Source organism: Pteronotus mesoamericanus, unplaced genomic scaffold, assembly GCF_021234165.1.
Source record: "Pteronotus mesoamericanus isolate MK-2021 breed Mesoamerican mustached bat unplaced genomic scaffold, CSHL_Meso_final contig_59, whole genome shotgun sequence".
NCBI classification, from domain to species: Eukaryota; Metazoa; Chordata; class Mammalia; order Chiroptera; family Mormoopidae; genus Pteronotus; species Pteronotus mesoamericanus.
In genome coordinates, this window is record NW_026555206.1 from 7,017,140 (window position 1) to 7,037,727 (window position 20,588).

General features: G+C 37.2%; 1 protein-coding gene and 1 pseudogene across 1 annotated transcript in view; both read left to right on the plus strand.

Annotated features, from left to right (window-relative positions):
• SHLD2 (shieldin complex subunit 2) overlaps positions 1-20,588 on the plus strand; it is a 137,653-nt gene that overhangs the window by 46,061 nt on the left and 71,004 nt on the right. Inside the window, exon 2 of the mRNA XM_054580480.1 lies at positions 13,763-13,832. The gene's annotated coding sequence lies outside the window, so the exon portion shown is untranslated. The remainder of the gene's footprint in view (positions 1-13,762; positions 13,833-20,588) is intronic.
• Positions 163-1,143, plus strand: LOC129076318 (beclin-2-like; annotated as a pseudogene).

Consider the following 20,588-nt stretch of genomic DNA (forward strand, 5'->3'; position numbering starts at 1 on the left):
GCTTATTTAAAAAAAGAAAAAAACTGCCCTGGTTGGTGTGGCTCAGTGGATTGAGCGCCAGCCTGTGAACCAAAGGGTGGCTGGTTCAGTTCCCAGTCAGGGCATATGCCTGGGTTGCAGGCCAATAGAGGGTGTGTGAGAGGCAACCACATATTGATGTTTCTCTCCCTTGCTCCCTTCCCCTCTCTCTAAAAATAAATAAATAAAATATTTAAAAAGAAAAAAGAAAACAAACACACTAGTGAAACTAGAATTCTATATCCAATAGAAATAGCTTTCAAAAATAAAGACAAAGCATATTTTTAGACAGATTAAAAAGTGAAAGAATTTGTTTCTAACAGACCTGGATTGCCAAGAAATGCTAAAAAGTGTTCCATGAGCTAAAGACAAAAGAGACCATGTTTGGAGACCAGGGAGAGAATGAGGACAAGAGGGAGACATTGCGGGAGGAGCTGAGGGACAGGAAGCAAGACTGGTCCAGAAGCTGGAGAAGGTGGAGAAGAATCAAGAAAGAGCAGATGTGGCTTTGAAGGCAGCCCAGGCAGAGGCTGAGACACTGGACCAATAGGAAAGGCAATTGGAACTGCATGATGAACTAAGGAGTATGGAGAGCTGACTATGGTACACGCAGACCTAGCTAGACTGACTGGACAAAACCAACACCTTCAGGTGAACATTTGAGATCTGCCATCATGGCCCCTTGACCATCATCAATAACTTCAGATTGGGCTGCCTCCCCAGTGTCCCCTTGTGCTAGAATAAGATTAATGCAGCCTGGGGGCACACAACCTTGCTGCTTCTAACATAATTGGTCTGGAGTTTCAGAGGTATTGACTCATACCCTGCAGCATTTCTATCTGAAGTCTTTAACAGAGGACCCAATTGAACTGCCATTGATTTATAAGAGGAGGCAGAATGCTCTCTTGTATAACAAGTTTGACCAAGCGATGATGGCTTTCCTAGACTGAATGCAGCAGTTCAAGGAAGAACCCAAGAAAAGTGGAGAAAGGCCTGATAGAAGACCCTGGAGCCAGTGGTGAATTCTATTGCATCAAAACCCACTTGAATACAGAGGAGTGGTGGACAAAGGCCCTGAGGCTCATGCTTACAAATTTTAAGTGGTGTCTCACTTGGTCTCCTTAAGGTATTGTCAAAAATAACTTTTTTTTTCCTATGAGGGAGAGGGATATTTTTAATATTTCTTTTTTAATTACAGTTGACATGTGTTATTATATTAGTTTCAGGAGTACACCTCACTGATGATACATAACTTACTGAGTAATCATCCTGATAAATATTCACCCATTAGACCCCATACATAGTTATGTATGTATGCTGTATTTTGTATGCTGTACTTTACGCCCCATGACTATTCTGTAACAACCAATTTGTACTTTTTAATATCTTCACCTTTTTCACCCATATCCCCCAACCTCCCTACCATCTGGCAAATATCAAAACATTTTCTGTATCTATGATTCTGTTTCTGTTCTGTTCATTTATTTTGTTTTTTAGATTCAGTTGTTGATAAATATGTATTTATTGCCATTTTATTGTTCATATTTTTGATCTTCTCCTTAAAGAAGACCCTTTAACATTTCATATAATACTGGTTAAGTGGTGATGAACTCCTTTAGCTTTTTCTTGTCTGGGGAGCTCTATCTGTCCCTAGCAGGGTGTATGGGAGAGGCAACCAATTGATGTTTCTCTCACACACTGATAATTTCTCTTCCTCTCTTTCTTTCTCCCTTCCCCTCTCTCTAAAAATAAATAAATAAAATGTTAAAAAAAGAAAGCCCTATAGAATCTACAAAAAAACAATTCTAATTGATTTTAGCGAAGTCAATATAAAAAAATCATTTGTAATTCTTTATACAAGCAATGAACAATTTGAAAACTGAAATAAAAACTATCATTTCTGTGTATTTAAAAAATACACCAGTGCCCTGACTGATGTTGCTCAGTGGGTTGAGCACTGGCCTGTGAACTGAAAGGTTGTGGGTTCGATTCCCAGTCAGGACATATGCCTAGGTTGCAGGCCAGGTCCTTGGTTGGGTGTGTGCAGGAGGCAACTGATTGATGTATCTCTTGAACACTGAGGTTTCTCTTTCTCTCTCTCTTCCCATCTCTCTAAAAATAAATAAATAAAATCTTTTAAAAATACACCAAATACCTATGAATAAATTTAAGTAAGGATATGCTCTTAACATGGAAAGATACAAGATATTGCTAACATAAGTTAAAAAACCTTAGATGAATGGTTATATACCATATTCATGGGTTGGAAGACTTAGAATTGTTAAGATAGAATTCTTTCTAAACTGATGTATAGATTCTCTGCAATCTTCATTAACATCCTAGTAGGCTTTGTTTGATCAAATAGAAAAACTGATTCTATGAACTTATTGAAATGCAAAGCACTTAAGAATAGCCAGAAAGACCAGAAAGGGGCGGGTGGGAGCAGGGGAGAGAGAGAGAACTAACTCATGGACATAGACAACAGTGTGTGGTGATTGTGGGGGGTAGGTGGTGGGTAGAAACGGAAGGGGGTTTGGGGGAATGATAATGGCAAAAATGCAATAAAAAAGAAATAGACAAAATGATTTTGAAAAAGAACAGAGTTGGAGGCCTTTTGTTTCCTGATATCAGGATTTTCCATAAGGCTACAGTTATCGACTGTGGTATATTGCATAAGGATAGACATATATGTAGATCAGTGGTATATAATAGCTCAGAAATACACTCACATATCTCTACCTAAGTGTCAAATCAATCCAGTGGGAGAAAGACAAACATTGCTCCTGCATGATATCTATAAGGAAAACAATGAACTACCACTTCAACTCCATACACAGAAACAAATTTGCAATGATTGATATATTTACAATGCAAAAGCAAAAACCATACAATTTCTGTATTTTCTCTCACTTCCTAACAAATTCTCAATACTTAGTGGCTTGAAGCAGCAAACATTACATTACAGTTACCCTGTGTCTGGATCTCAGGAGGAACTTAGCTGGGTAACTCTGGTGCAGAGTCTCTCATGTTGTTGTAGTCAAGCTGTTAACAAGAGTGCAGTCATCTAATGGCTTGATTGGGGCTGGAGAATCTCCACCTATGATGCCTTGTTTCCAATGACTGTTGGTCATAGACATCAGCTCTTCACTGCCTGTTGACAGGAGGCAGGTGAGCCTGTCACTAGGGCTGCTTGAATGTCCCTATAGTGGCAGCTGGCTTCTCTTAGAGTGAGTGATCCAAGAGTGAACACAAGGTGGAAGGTGCATCACCTCTATGACAAAGTTTCTTGGGAGTCACATGCCATCACTTCCACCATATTCTATTCATTACTTCAGCCCACATTTAAAGACAGAGGAATTAAGCCTCACCTCTTAAAGGGAGGAGTATCAAAGAATTTGTGGACATACTTTAAAACTGCCATAGCTTCTGGGAAAAAAACGGGGGGGGGGGGGGGGATATAATGACCTGATATCTTTACAAAGTATTCAGACATTTCTTGGATAAGATACTAAGAAAAAAGAGATACATAAAAGGAAAAAATGATAAACTGGACCTGATCTAAATTAACATTATTGTCCTATAAAACATACCACTAAGAAAATAAGTAGCTAAGTATAGAAAGGGAAAACAGTATTTCTGGCACAATTGTTTGTCAGATAACTTGCATCTAGTGTATATAAAGAACTGCAGTAACCCAATAGCAAAATGAGGAGAAGAGGAATAACCGACTAATATAATGAGCCAAAGACTTGAACAGGCTTTTGCCAAAAGAGGCTATGCTAGTGGCCAATAAACACTTGTAAAGATACTAAATATCATTTAGCAGGGAAACATGAGGTCAGCTCACAATGAGATACCATTTAACACCCTCCAGAATGACCAACAAGAAAAAGACTGAAGATACAAAATGGGGATGATGTGATGTAACTGGAACTCACACATTGCTGGTAGATACGCAAAATTGTAGTTACTTTGGAGGGCTAGTTGTCAGTTTCTAATGAAATTAAACATACTATCTATCCTGTGACTTGGCAGTTCTACTCCTAGATATTTAATGAAGAGAAATGAAAACATGTATACAAAATTATGAACTCAAGAATATTCATAGCAATCTTACTCATAATAACCAGAAATTGGAAACAACCGAAATGTTCTTCTGTAGGAAAATTTGAAAAATTGTGGTGTATTTACAGTACTCACAATATAACCAACAGCACAGATGAATCTCAAAGCCATTGTGTCAAAAGAAACTAGGCATAAATGAACATGTTACTGTATGGTTCATATAAAGTCCAAGAAAAAAAAAGCAAAGTCATTAAAAAAGAGAGAGAAAAACTTGAGAAAGGGAGTGAGGGAGGAAGAAAGAATGTGTCAGGTATGAAGGAAGCAAGGGACTTAAAAGATGTCCGCCTGAAAACCATTTATTATTCACCTCATTATTAAGTTTATAGTGAACTTTTCAAGTGGAATTCTTTAATAATGATGATGCTTTATACTGAAGGTTTTCTTTTTCCATACTTCTCTAGATAAGTCAGTGCTTAGTGTGTATCTTGTGTATGACTCAGTGGAAGGGATCTAGCTTGGATTCTATTCCACAGCTGTGCAAAAACAGAAAACCAGAGAGGGAGTATGGTACAGTGATTAAGAACTTAGGCTCTGTAGTTTGCTTTTTCTGCATTTTAGTCCTGCTCCACTACCTGTAGGCTATGTGACCTGGGCAAGTTCCTTAACTTCTATAGACCTCAGTTTTTGGAGCTGGCTGGAGAGGAAGAGCGGAAACCAGTTTGAACCAAAGCAGTAGCAGATGAAGGTGAACAAAACTGATCAAATTCTGAGTGAATTTTGAGGTGGAACTGAAAGGATTGATGACAAATTGGAAGTATGAAAAAAATCAGGATGCCTGATGAACTGGAAGGAAGGAATTGCCATTTGTTGAGAGGAGTACAACTTTTTACAAAGGAATGTCAGGGCGTAGTTGCAAACATTTTCCCCTTGATTTCCTTTGTTTTCTTTTTCATCTTTTTTAGAGGGTAGATGGAGATGAGAGCAAGAAGAGAGGTTGTCAGGCAGACCCCTGGAACCAACCTTATGCTTGTGAGATCATGATTAGTAGTTTAGTTCTTTTGATATTACATGGTATGGGGGAGAGGAAAGGAAGTGTTATATTGTAGGATTTCTCCTTCCACCTTCCTTAGAAAGTGTGAGCCTCAGGCAAGTTGACATTTCACTGTCTGAGACATTTTGTAGGAAAATGGGATCCAAGAGGTTTTACACTGATATCCACAGCTTTATTATCCAGAACGTGACAGCCAAACTCTATTTTATTCCTTTTAGTTGCCAAACAGGTTAATACTTTTTTCTACCTCATTTATTCTTATCTTTGTTGTGAGAGCCCCAAATGTGCATTATGATTTTAGGTACAAGCAACCTAATTTCACTTAGTACTTACTTAAAAATTTTACAGGAAAACTGAACAGAGTTTTTTCCTTTAACTCTTACATTGTTCCTGTTATTGTAGTGTTACTGATAAAATGTATTAGGGGGCATACTTTTCACTAATAGAACATTTGTTCATCTATTTATATGGTTCTTAACTAGAGTGACTATAGACTCTTAACTAGGGTGACTCCAAACCCAGACACTTTTAAGAGTGAAAAGGGAAACTGACTATACAGGACACTAGATAACATACTTAAACTAGAACTGTTCTGGGCAAATCAGAATATATGGTTACCCTATTCTTAAAGCAAAAGAGCAGCTAGATTAAGGTTCAGTTCCTGTTTAAATGCTTGGACTTTACTAGGAGGACACTAATGCCTCGAATAGGAGGAAGGTGTGAGAAATTCCCACTGTATTGCAAGCAGGACTAAGAGGTTCACTGCACTGCACTATCTCATGTGGTGATGAGAACATGATTATAGGTATCTCACTTGAAAATCATACTATTGCAAAGGAAATAAAGTTTATGCAAGGAAATTTAAACAATCAATTGTCTTCTCACAGTCTTTTTCTATTAACTCATACTTTAGATGAAAGAGTGTGTGTGTAATAGCTTAAAATTCCAACTGTTTTTGGTTTTGAGGGACAAATAATGCATCTTATGTTTTTATAAGTCACATAAAATGTAGCAGTGTTCAATCATTTTAGATAGGAAATTCAAGTATTAGAATTTAGTAATTATTAGTCATTTTTTTTTTTTTTATTTTGAGAGTACTTTTTTTTTAAAGTTGGGGACAGTGAAACAAGGAAGGGCTTAGGATAGAAGAAGCAACAGGAGAGAGACTAGGTGGGTCTGCTTTCGTTTTCTGACCAAACATCAGAGTGACAGAAGTAAGCCACTGCAGCGCTGCTGTTAGCTCACTGAAAATCAGAGAAAATGTGGCCCTGGAGACAGATTCAGGGGGTTAGCCTGCAATGAGCTGCTGCTGCCCATTGTTCCCTTGGTTGCAAGTCTTGTGAGGACTCTTAGAGTTTAGGAAATACACACCTGAGAGGGAAGAAGGGGGTAGGTATGCTCCTGAGAGAGGAAGCACCACCGTTAGTAATTCTTTTTTGTTATGGTTTGTTTTTGAATTATATTTTATTGATTATGCTGTTACAGTTGTCCCAATTTTTTCCTCCTTTGCTCCCCTACCCCAGTCTAGCACCTCTCATTCCCTAAGGCAATCCCCATACCTTTGTTCATGTCCATGGGTCATGCATGTAAGTTTGGCTTCTCTGTTTCCTATACTGTACTTTATATCCCCATGACTATCCTGTAACTACCAATTTGTGCTTTTTAATCCGTTTACCTTTTCATCTATTCCCCCAACTCCCTTCCCATCTGGCTGCCATCAAACCATTCTCCATATCTGTGATTCTGTTTCTGTTCTGCTTGTTTGCTTAGTTTGTGTTTTAGATTCATTTTTTGATAGACATGTATTTATTGCCATTTTATTGCTCATAGTTTTGATCTTTTTCTTAAATAAGTCCCTTTAACATTTCATATAATAATGGTTTGGTGATGATGAACTCCTTTAGCTTTTTCTTTTTGGGGAAGCTCTTTATCTGCTCTTTGATTCTAAATGATAGCTTTGCTGGATAGAGTGATCTTGATAGTAGGTCCTTGCTCTTCATCACTTTGAATATTCCTTGCCAATCCTTTCTAGCCTGCAGTTTCTTTTGAGGAATCAGCTCACAGTTTTATGGGAATTCGCTTGTAGGTAACTACATGCTTTTATCTTGCTGCTTTTAAGATTCTATGTTTATCTTTAACCTTTGGCATTTTGATTCTGATGTGTCTTGGTGTGGGCCTCTTTGTGTCCATCCTGTTTGGGATTCTCTGTGTTTCCTGAACCTCTATGTCTATTTCCTTCACCAAATTAGGGAAGTTTTCTTTCATTATTTTTTCAAATAGATTTCCAATGTATTACTTTCTCTTCTGGCAGCTGTATGATGTGAATGTTGGAATGCTTGAAGTTGTCCCAGAGGCTCCTTACACTATCCTCATTTTTTTGGACTCTTTTTTTCTTCTGGATTTTCTGGTAGGTTGTTTTTTGCTTCCTTATGTTCTAAACCATTGATTTGATTCTTGGCTGCATCCACTCTACTGTTGATTCCCTGTAAATTGTTCTTTATTTCAATGAGTGAATCGTTCATTTCTGACTGGATCTTTTTTATGCTATTGAGGTATTTCTCTTAAGTTCCTTGAACATCCTTATAACCGATGTTTGGAACTCCGCATCTGAAATATTGCTTGTCTCCATTTTGTTTAGTACTTTTTCTGGAGTTTTGTTCCATTTCTTCATTTTGACCATATTTGTCATCTCATTTTGGCAACCTCCCTGTGTTTGTTTCTATGTATTAGGTAGAGTTGCTATGACTACATGTTGGTAGCATGACCTAATGTAGTAGCTGTCCTGTGGAGTCCGGTGACACAGCCTCCCCTATCATCCAAGCTGGTTACTTGAGGCACACTCTCCATATGGACTGAGTACACCCTCCTCTTCTAGGTGAGCTTGATTGCTGTTGGCAGGTCAATGGGAGGGATTTGCCTAAGCCAGTCAGCTACAAGGACTGGCTGTGACCACTGACCACCAATCTCCGCCCTCTGTGGAGGATCAGCTGTGTATGGCCCACTCCACAGAGCAGTGCTTACTACAGCAGAGCTATGATGCCTGCTTGTGTTCTGTCTGGGGCCACTTGGCATAAGCTATATGAAATCTGCAGCAGGCTGCTGCTTGTACTGGGCTTGAAGGTGCCCTGATGAGGACAGGATGTGAATCAAGGCCAGTTGTTGCTAGTGATGGGCCTGGGGCCACTTAGCAAGGTAGGGGGCTCATGAGGCAAGTTTCTCCTTGTTTGAGAGGATTTAGGGAGATCAGAAGCAGTGCCAAGACAAATCATTCATATGGAAAAGCCACTGTTAACTGCTTGGATGGGCCTGTAATTTTGGTGTCACAGAGTCTCAAATAATGTGAGCCATGTTGATGGCATCTGAGATATAGTGCCTGCTGTACTCTATGGCTGTGTCGGGGGAGGGTTGAAGAAGAGGACCAATGGCCTCTGCCAGCAGTTCTGTCTTGGAGAAAGCTGCCCCCCAGCTTTCATGCTGATGCCACTTTATTTCCTGCTCACATGCCCCTGGTGTCTTTCAAGCTGCCTGCTCTGGTGCTGGAGCTCAGAGGGAGTGAATTGAATAAATCTGTGGGTGGACCTTTTAAAAGAATCTAGAAGTTTCTTCCTCTGACTCAATCTCTGCAGGTTTTTACAGCCAGAAGTTATGGGGACTTATCTCCCTGGCACTGGAACCCTGGATTAGGGTGCCTGGTATGGGGCTGGGACACCTTGCTCACAAGATAGCTCTCCTACTCATTATCCACCACATGTGGATTTGGTACTACCTGTCTGCTTCTCTGCATTTCGACCCCTCCTACCATCCATCATGTGGTTATTTCTTTAATTCTGTTGTTGCAGGACCTCCATTCAACTTGATTTCTGCCGGTTCTGAGTGATGGTGGTTCTCTATAGTTTAGCTGTAATTTTGATGTGGTTGTGCCAGGAGGTGAGCTGTGTTTACCTAGGCCGCCGTCTTGGATATCCTTGCATTTGCGAAAAATTCTGTATTTTATAAGTGCAGCAATGACTCTCTCATTTGCATTATATTCAATTTTCAGATTTGGGAAATTGGGTACCTGTATATGCTGATATTAGTAATTCTTAAGAATAATGATTTTGAGCTTTGGCCAGGTAGCTCAGATTATAGGTTGGATCTCCAGTCAGGGCACATACAAGCATCAACCAGTGAATGTGTGAATGGGTGGAACAGCAGATCCATGTTCCTCTCTAACTCTAAAAGTCAATAATAAAAAATGTAAAGAGTTTAGCATGAATGTGTATAGTACAGAGGTTATCAGTACTCAATGTTGTTTCTTAGCACAATGAATTAAGATCACAAATTGTAGTGATTAAATTGAGACTGAATAAAAGAATGATTTCTTTTTTAACATCATTTGTATCAGTTATTATGGAGAACACACATTTTTCTTATATAGGAGAAGAATGGTTTTTAACTTCAAGGTAAATGGTGGTAAAGTGAATACTGTTTTTTAAGAAAGAAAATGAAATCTTTGCATACATAATTTTCTGTAGTCTCCTTGGTTTACATATCAGTATAGTGAAGAAAATATTTTGTGTGATATTTTATATTCTTCTTGATTTTAAATGGCTATATAGTGTCCCTGTGTATGGATGTGCCATAATGCACATTTTCTTAACTTTAACATTATATACAATACTTGTATGAACATCCTTGTAGCTAAATCCCTGTGAGTATATATACTGTTTTTTCCTTTATGCCAAATTCCTAGAAGTATAATGTGGAGACAAAGGGATGCAGAATTTTAAGACTTTTGATATACATTGCCATATTGCCCTCTAGAAAGATTTTAGAAGTTTAAACTCCTAACAGTGTAAGTCACTTTCCTGCACTCTTGTACCTTTTAAATGAATTTTTGCCAGTTTGATAGGTAGAAATGTTTTCTCATTAATTTACAATTTTTTTATTTTATTAGGGGGATGATTGTTTTCAGTCTTTTAACTATATGCTTTCTCTGTGATGTGTACCTCCTTGTCCTCTTAACCGAGTTTTCTATACTTTGTACAATATATCCATGTGTGTACATTGTTGCATATTCCTCATGTATTAAGGATACTAACCCAAATGTAATTTAAAATTCACTATTTTTTCAATTTGGAAGTAAAAATGAAACAACAGTAAAGAACCCCTGTACTGTTAACTAGTAAAATTACTTTTTTTTTTAAATTTTTAGGGAAAGGGAGGGAGAAAGAGAGGGAGGAAAACATCAATGTGTGGTTGCCTCTAGCGTGCCCCCAACTGGGGACCTGGCCCACAACCCAGGCATATGCCCTTACTGGAAATGGAACCAGTGACCCTTTGGTTCACAGGCCAGTACTCAATCCACTGAGCCACACCAGCCAGGACTAAAATTACTTTGTAAGATGCTAACAAAGTGTGGTAAGACTGGGAGCCTCAGCCATTGTTTGTGGCATTTTAGTGTCCAGTTCTTTTGCAAACAACATAATGATAAATATCAAGAGCCATAACAATATACATAACTTTGACCCAATAATTTTATACTTGGGAGTTTATCCCAAAAATAATTGAAAATTAATGCCCCAAATAATTTATTGCAGCATTGGCTGTAATAGTGACAGTTTAAAACAAATTAATGTATTAGAGAGTACGGTTAACTAAATTAGGTTCATTATAAAAAATTAAGCTAGCATTAAAAATGATTAGGAAGACTATAGATTATAGGTGGCCATATATGGATTGAAGGAAAATACAAAGTTATTTCAGGTTTGATGGTTACAACTATAAAAATACACAGTAAAAACAAAAATTTGAAGGAAGTACAGTGGGTTGTTTTTTGTTTGTGTCTCCAAGTATGTGTGTGTAATGTTTCTTTTTTATTGACATGATTGGGGTGACATTGATTAATAAAATTATATAGGTTTCAGGTGTGCAATTCTATAATATATCATCTGTATATTCTATTGTGTGTTCACCACCCCAAGTCAAGTCTCCTTCCTTCTCCATTTACCGCCCCCAAACCCTCTTCTATCTCCACCCACCCTGCTTTCCCTCTGGTTAGAGTTTCCGAGATTTAAGACTGACATTTTTTGAGTAATTACTCTGTGCCCATCTCACAAACGCTGTCAGATAGTGATGTTATTTTCATTTGACAGATAAAAAAACTTAACCCTCACTTGACATGTAAAGAAGTTTAATTTTTTAATGTGGGTGTGTTCAAAATATACAGAAAAAGGAAGAATAGTATAATGAACCCACTGTAATTTTCACCAGCATCAACGATTTTAAAGTTATATTTTTAGTAAGTTACAAAGTAGGGTTTTTACCTACATCTGTCTTACTCCAAAACCCATTTTTTAATTTACAATCCTATGCTGCCTTTTTATTTTATCCTTTGATGCTATTGGGTAACTTTATGATGCTTAGTGTTTTGGATAAAATAGAATGGAAAAGCATGTAACGGTGAGATTTTTAGTTTGGTAATAAGATGGACAAAGCATTCTCTTGTAACTGCATATATTTTGTAATAAGCATTTTTAGTTTGGGTGCTCTGCAAAGACAAAACCTGCTGATACAGTTCATCCTGTTTTAAAAATCTTTGACCCATTCATCAGACTCTGACCACTCTAAAGATAAAGGGTTATGGTTGTATTGGTCTTTCTGACTGAAGTGGCCTTGTGCAGATTGAGAAATTATATAATTATTAACTACAGTAATGGATATGTGCTTGCAAGGTTCATTTGGTATCTTTAATGAGCTTTAACCCTCTGAGTACACCCAAAAAACATATCTGGAATCATTGAAATTTACCAGTTGTCCACACCTTTACTATTTAGTCTTTGTATCTTTGCTGTGATGAATAATTTTGTTTCCCCCTGCCCTTACCACATCCCACCCTGCCCTGATCACACACTCACAACTCCTATAAATTAGAAGATTTAGTAGCAGCAGCCTTAGGTGTATTTACTTTTATAAAAATTACTGTATTTTGAATTAACAGGACATACTTTCTACTCAGTTTTTTTGTTGTTGTTGTTGGGGGGTGGAGTCCCACACTTACAGGTATATATTTAGTCAAATAATTGAAGGCCTACTGAAGTAATTAATATATGCAAATAACTTGTGTTTTATAGAACTTTGGTTTGTTTCAGACATTCTTATCTTGGAAGGTCTCCCCTGAACTCTCAAGGTTGCTTTGTGCGACCCCTTTGTGTTCCATCTTCCACTGCCTAGAGGGCAAGTAGGGCTTTGAATCTCGGGAATCGGCAGCTTTATGGGCTCCGGGCTTCATAGTCACAAACCATATCAAACTTGAATCCAAGGACCCTGTAATCAAATCTGGATATAGGGTCATTTAGCCAGATTTTGCCTTCAAGAAAGATGCTAAGGAGCATTTGAGATCTTGCTTCCCGGCATATGTTGTCAGTTTGGCTTAAATAAACTCTATAAAAATTAAAAATATAAAAAAGAGGCAGAGGCTAAATAGAATATTGCTTTTTTATCTACTGTGACTGTGTCAAATATAGTGATACAAGAAATATGTTTGATATTAGGGAGACTGGTTGGTTAAATTATAGATTCGTATAGAGCATAATTGGGTATTTAGTAGTTAAATGAATGGGTTTGGATGAAATTCTGCAGAACTGTGGAATGAAAAGAAGAGATGGCCCAAGGAGGAAGAGAGAAAGAAAAATCGGAGAGGTACAAGAACTAGTTAGGAAACAGGAGTGTTCTAGAAATTCAGGAAAGGGAGTTTCACAATTGGAGTAGTCAAGTACTGTGATTACTTATTTAACAGTTTGGATTTCACTCTTGCCTTAATAGAGATGAGAATTAGAAGTCAGATAGCATGACATTTAGGAGAAAATGTTAAGTGAGGACGCGGAAGCAGTGAGTGAGTATCTTTCACTCTCACTAAACATTTTGGAGATTACCTGTAGCAGGCCTGTCCCTTAGGTAAGAGCTTAGGTTGTTTTCCTGGATCCTGTGTTGGTGTGGAAGATAGGGATGACTCAGGGGCTGTAGTTTACTCTTTTTTCTAAATAATTAAATTTAGCTTTAAAATTTTTTTGCTAACCAGAGTCCAAAGAGCCTATGCAAATTGCAGATTGTGGGCAGTTCTACTTTGGCTGAGTTGCCCCAGTCTTCTCCTTTCTATGGACATTCCTCCATTTAATCCTGTGGTAGCTCAATCTTATTATTTTATAATTGTCGTTTTATTTCTCACAGTAGAATATTAAAACTCTTTGTTATTATTGTTGAATTCCCAATACCTACCATAGTGCCTGGGATGTAGTACTGAGTAAATATGTGTTACATGAATGATTGAATGAATAAACCAATAATTACTTGTCTTTCAGTACAAGAGAATTCCAATTTGGTGGTCTCACAGATTCAAAGAAGAAGAATATTTCAAGAAGGAGGGTTTGATAAACAATTTCAAGTTGTAAGCAGACAGACGAGGGTTGAAAACTGACCTTTGGATTTGACTGTTACAGGTCACTGGTTTCCATAGTAAAAAGTGTCCTAGCAAAATGATTGGACAAGGAGCCATATTTAAGTGGGTTGACAAATAAATGTGACGTGAGAACAACAAAAAACAACATAGAAGGGTTTTTTTTGTTTTTTATTCTTGTTTTGCTTTTAAAGGTTTGAAGCTAAAGGGAAGAAACCATTGGAGAGAAACCCAAGAATACGAGAAGGGGAGTTCATTATCATAGTAAGTTTATGAATTTAATTAGACTATGTCTAAGTATTCTTGTTCTTACACTTCATTTTGAGATCTTTTGAACTTGTAGGTTTTTGCTGTGCTATTTGGCCCTCTACTGGACAATCTAATAATAATGTGTAAAAAGTAAAATGTTAATTAGATCTAATATACCAAATTATTCCTTATGCAAGTTATTCTTTCTCTGAGGATTAGATGATGGTAGGATATGAGATTATAACAATTAATGATACTTAGTCCTCTTTGATTTGTTATGGGTTAAATCTTGACACCTAAACTTACTATAATTTTGTTTCCTTGGTAATAATTCCCTGTTGTTAACTGTTTGAACATTGCAATGTATCTTTGTTTTAGCGGCTGATACATTAACAGCTGTCGGCATTGTTCTCAACTCTCATTCTGCAGTGTTAGATTTAGGTCCATTGCTATATAACTATTGAAACATCATATTCAGTTCGAAGATTGTGAAAGAAAAGCCAGCATTACCAAACAAAAAAGATTTGATTAGTATGAAAATAATGCACATTCTTTATTCATTACAATGAAACTTTTAAAATATAGAAATTAAAAAGTTTATTTTTAATATTTTTTATTCTAGGATTTAAGAAATATTATATTTAAAACAATATAGGAATACCTCTGTAACCATACCTAGGTAAAAAAAAAAAACAAGTCAGTACATTCCCGTACCTGCCTCACAAAGTTAAATACAATCCTGAATTTGGTGTTTTATTCTCAGGCCCATTTTAAAACTCAAAATACTCATATCATATGTTATATATCCTTCAAATTGCTTCTTTCATTTAAAGTTATATTTGTAAGTTGTATCTATGTTGACATATAACTCTTGGTCATTTATTTTTGCTTCCATATAATAGTCTTTGTATATTCCATGATTTGTGGAATAAATCACAGACATTTAGGTTTTAAATTTTTTGCTTAAAAAGTCTTTCATGATCATTCTTGTACATGTTTCTTGTGTATATATGTACAAGAGTTTTTCCAGGGCAGAAACTTGGAAGTGGAATACTGCGGCATGTGGATCCTCGCCTTTACCAAATTGTTTTTCAGAGTAGTATACCAATGTACTGTTCTACCAGTAGGTAAGAGTTCCCCAGTCTAGAGAGTTGTTAGACTGCTTATCTCTCTTCCCAGTCCTATGGGAATGAGACAGTATTTCTTAAAATTAAGTACAAAAACTGAAGACATATTATAGGACATTTAAAACATGTACAAAAGTAGAGTGATTAGTGCAGTGAACCTCTGTGTGTTCTGTAACCCTGCCTCAACAGTTATCAACACACGGCCAATCTTACTTCATTTATACCCTCACTCCCTCTTTCCCTCCCTGTGTTCTAAAGAAATCTGAAATGTCACACTGTTTTATCTGCAAATACTCATTATGCATTGCCAGTACATAATTATTTTATACATAGCTTCACTAACATTATCCTACTAAAAAATAGCAGTCTCTTTTTTTTATTGTTCAATTACATTTGTTCCCATTTCCCCACCGCATTACTCTCCCCCATCCTACCCACCCCCGTGTCCCACATTCAATACCCCCCACCCCACCCCACTGTTGTCTTTGTCCATAGGTCCTTTATACATGTTCCTTGAAGACCCTTCCCCATCTTTGCCCCATTACCCTTCCATCCTCCCCTCTGGTTACTGTTAGTTTGTTCTTTATTTCCATGTCTCTGGTTATATTTTGCTTGCTTGTTTGTTTTGTTGTTTAGGTTCCACTTATAGGTGAGGTCATGTGGTATTTGTCTTTTACCACTTGGCTTAGTTCACTTATATAACGTTCTCCAGTTCCATCCATGCTGTCACAAAGGGTAGGAGTTTCTTCTTTCTTTCTGCTGCATAATATTCCATTGTGTAAATGTACTGCAGTTTTTTGATCCACTTATTTACTGATGGGCACTTAGATTGTTTCTAGCACTTGGCTATTGTAAATTGCGCTGATATGAACATTGTGGTGCATAGGTTCTTTTCATTTGGTGTTTCAGGATTTTAGGGTATAATGCTGGGATTATCCCTTGGTACTCGGGATTGCTGGGTCAAAAGACAGTTCCATTTTTAGTTTTCTTAAGGAAATTCCAAACTGTTTTCCACAGTGGCTGCACCAGTCTGCATTCTCACCAACAGTGTACCAGGGTTTCCTTTTCTCCACAGCCTCACCAACACTTGTTTGTTGATTAGTTTATGTGGCCACTCTGACCGGTGTGAAGTGGTATCTCATTGTGGTTTTAACTTGCATTTCTCAGATGGCTAGTGATGCAAAGTATCCTTTCATATGTCCCTGGGCCCTCTGTATGTCTTCCTTGGAGGAATGCCTGTTCAGGTCCTTTGCCCATTTTTTAATTGGCTTGTTTGTCTTCCTGGTGTGCAGTTTTGTGAGTTCTTCACGTATTTTGGAGAGCAAACCCTTGTCTGAGGTATCATTGGCAAATTTATTTTTCCCTATGTTTGGTTCCCTTTTCATTTTGCTATGTTTCTTTCTGTGCAGAAGATTTTTAATTGCATGAAGTCCCATTTATTTATTCTTTCCTTTATGCCCCTTGCTGTAGGGGACATATTGGTGAAAATATTACTGCATGAAATACCTGAAATTTTCCTGCCTGTGTTCCCCACTAGCACTCTTATGGTGCCATGACTTATATTTAAATCTTTTATCCATCTTGGGTTTATTTTTGTGTATGGTGTAAGTTGGTGATCAAGTTCCATTTTTTTTTGCATGTAGCTGTCCAGATCTGCCAACACCATTTGTTGAAGAGGCTATTTTTACTCTATTTTATGCTCCTGCTCCCTTTGGTGAATATTAGTGGCCCATAAAGACATGGGTTTACTTCCTGGCCCTATCTTCTGTTCCATTGATTTATGTGTCTGTTCTTAGGCCAGTACCGGACTGTTCGATTAGAGTAGCTTTGTAATATAGTTTGATATTAGGTATTGTGATCCCTCTTACTTTGTTCTTCTTTCTCAGAATTGCTGAGGCTATTCAGAGTGGCTTATAGTTCCATATGAATTTTTTAAATGTTTGTTTTGTATCTGTGAAATATATCGTTAGTATTTTAATAGGAATTGTGTTGAATCTATAAATTGCTTTGGTTAGAATGAACATTTTAATGATGTTAATTCTTCCAGTCCATGAACATGGTATATGTTTCTATTTATTTGTGTCTTCCTTAATTTCTTTATTCAGCGTTGTGTAGTTTTTTGAGTACAGGTCTTTTTCCTCGTTGGTTAGGTTTATTCCTAGGTACTTTATTTTTCTTGTTACTGTAGGAAATGGGATTTTTTTCCTGATTTCTGGTTCTGATATTCCATTGTTGGTGTATAAAAAAAACCCTTCAATTTCTGAATATTGACTTTGTATCCCACTGTTTTGCCAAATCACTTATTATGTTGAGTAGATTTTTGGTGAAGTCTATAGGGTTTTTTATGTCCACTATCATTTCATCTGCAAACAATGACAATTTTAGTTCCTCCTTTCCAGTTTGGATGCTGCTTTTTTTTATTTTTCTTGTCTGATCCCTGTGGCTAGAACTTCCAATACTATGTTGAATACAGGTGATGAAAGCAGACAGCCTGGTCTTGTTCCTGGTTTTAGTAGGAAAACTTTTAGTTTTTGCCTGTTGAGTATGATGTTGGCTTTAGTTTTCTCATATATGGCCTTTATTACATAGAGTTGTGCTCCCTGTACTGCCACTTTGCTGAGTGTTTTTTAATCATAAATGGCTGCTGTATTTTATCAAATACTTTTTCCACCCATACTGATATGACCATGTGCTTTTCGTCTTTCCTTTTGTTTATGTGATGTATTACAATTATTGATTTGGAAATATTGTACCATCCTTGCATCCCTGGAATAAATCTCACTTGATCATGCTGTATGATCTTTTTAATGTATTGCTGGTTCCAGATTGCCAATATTTTGTTGAGGATTTTAGCAACTGTGTTCATCAGTGTTATTGGCCTGTAGTTTTGTTTCTTTGATGTGTCTTTACCTGGTTTTGGAATTAGGATAATACTAACCTCAAAGAAAGAATTTGGTAGTCTTCCCTCTTCTTGAATTTTCTGGAATAGTTTGAGGAGGCTGGGACTTAGCTCTTCCCTAAATGTTTGGTAAAATTCACCTGTGAAGCCATCTGATGGAGAGCTTCGGTGTGCCTGGAGTTTTTTGATTACTGCTTTAATTTCTCTAGTCATTATTGGTCTATCCAGGTTTTCTGCTTCTTCTTGATTCAGTTTTCGAAGGTAGTTATATTTGTTGAAATTTGTCCACTTCACCCAGGTTGTCCAATTTCTTGGCCTATAATTGTTCATAGTAATTTCAAACAATCCTTTGTATTTCTGTGATATCGGTTGTAACTTCTCTTCTTTCATTTCTGATTTAATTTATTTGGGTTCTCTCTTTTTTCTTCATGAGTCTGGTTAAAGGTTTGTCCATTTTGTTTATCTTTTGAAAGAACCAGCCTCTGGATTTATTGATCCTTTGAATTGATCTTTTAGCCTCTGTGTCATTTAGTTCTGCTCTAATCTTGGTTATTTCCTTCCTTCTGCTTCCTTTTGAGCTTTGTTTGTTATTGTTCCTCCAGTTCTTGTAGATGTAGGGTTAGGTTGTTTTTTTGAAATGTTTCTATCTTTTTTAGGTATGCCTGTATTGCTATGAAGTTCCCTCTCAGGGCTGCCTTCACTATGTTCCATAGATTTTGGACTGTTGTGTGTCCATTTTCATTTGCTTCAGGAAACTTTTTGGTTTCTTGCTTGATCTCATTATTAACCCATTCATTGGTTAATAGCATGCTATTCAATCTCCATGAATTTGATTGTTTTTGAGTTTCTTCCTTGAGGTTGATTTCTAGTTTCAGGCCCTTGTGGTCTGAGAAAATGCTTGATATAATTTTAATTCTCTTGAATTTGTTGAGGCTTGCTTTGGTGTCCTGTCATGTGGTCTATCTTTGAAAATGTTCTATGTGCATTTGAAAAGAATGTGTATTTTGCTTCTTTGGGATGAAAGGTTCTATACGTATCAGTTAAGTCCATTTGATTTAGGGTGTTCCTCAAATCCACATTATCATTGTTGATATTTTGCTTGGAAGATCTATCCATTGTTGACAGTGGGGTGTTAAAATCCCCTACTATTAGTGTGTTGCTGTCTATATCTTTCTTGAAGTCCTCCAAGATTTTCCTTATATAACTGGGTGCTTCTGTGTTGGGTACATATATGTTTACAATGTTTATGTCTTTCTGATGCATTCTTATCTTGAATATTCTAAGTGTCCCATGTCTCTTTTTATGGCCTTTGTTTTGAAGTCTATTTTGTCTGATAAAAGTATTGCTACCCCAGCTTTTTTTTTCATATCCATTTGCTTGAAATACTTTTTCCCTTCACTTTCAGTCTATGTAGGTCTTTTGTTCTGAGGTGGGTCTCTTGTCAGCAGCATACATGCGGGTCATGTTTTCTTATCCATTCAGCTTCCCTATGTCTTTTGATTGGAGCATTAAATCCATTTACAGTTAAGGTTATTATTGATAGGTATTCATTTGTCACCTTTGTAACTGTGTTCCTCTCTCTCTCACTCTTTTCATCTTAAAGCAGTGCCTTTAGCATATCTTGCAGTGCTGGTTTGGTGAAGGTGTGTTCTTTTAGCCTTCTTTTTTCTCGGGAACTCCTTATTTCGCCTTTTTTTTTTTTTTAAGATTTTTTGTTTATTTAATTATTTTAGAGAAGGGAAGCGAGGGAGAGAAACATCAATGTGTGGTTGCATCTCACACTCCCCCTACTGGGGACCTGGCCTGCAACCTAGGCATGTGCCATACACTGGAAATTGAATTGGCGACTCTTTGGTTTGCAGGCTGGTGCTCAATCCACTGATCCATACCAGCTAGGGTATGCCTTCCATTTTAATCGAGAACCTTGCTGGGTAGAGTAGTCTTGGTTGCAGGCCTTTGCTTTTCATTCCTTGGAATATTTCCTTCCATTCCCTTCTCATTTGTAGTGTTTCTGTTGAGAAACCAGCTGTTAGCCAAATTGGAGCTCCCTTTTATGTTTCTCTGTTCATCTTGATCGGGACCCTCTGTGCTTCCTGAACTTGCATGGCTTCCCCGCCCCCCTCCAGGTTAGGGAAGTTTTCTCTCATTGTTGTTTTCTAACAGGTTTTCTATCCCTTGTCCCTTTTCTTCTACTTCTGGCATTCCCATGATTTAAATGTTCTTGCATTTCATGTTGTTCTGCAGTTCCCTTAAGATGTCTTCATATATTTTTGTATTTTTTAATATTGCTCCTCTACCTGGGTATTTCTTTCTATCTTGTCTTCCAGCTCACTTATTTGGTGCTCTGCTTCATCCAGCCTCTTTGTAATTCCTTCAAGTGTATTTTTTATTTCAGATATTGTATTTTTCACTTCTTCCTGGTTCTTGTTTATAGTTTCCATTTCCTTATTCATACTGTTGTAGTTCCAACTCAGTTCCTTGTAGTTGTAAGTGAGTTCCTTGAGTATCCTTGTAAACATCCTTTTGAATTCTATGTCTGATAGTTTGCTTGCTTCCATTTCATTTAGCTCTTTTACTGGGGATTCTTCCATTCCGTTCTATTGTGGGTTCTTTCTTTGTCTCCCCATTTTAGGTGACTCCTTTTGTTTGTTTCTGTGATTCTGGGTGCTCTGCTTTGCCAGATGTCTCCATGGGGTAAACTCCTGTGTTAGGGGTTCTGTCAGAATCAGTGGTGTGGTCTTTTGA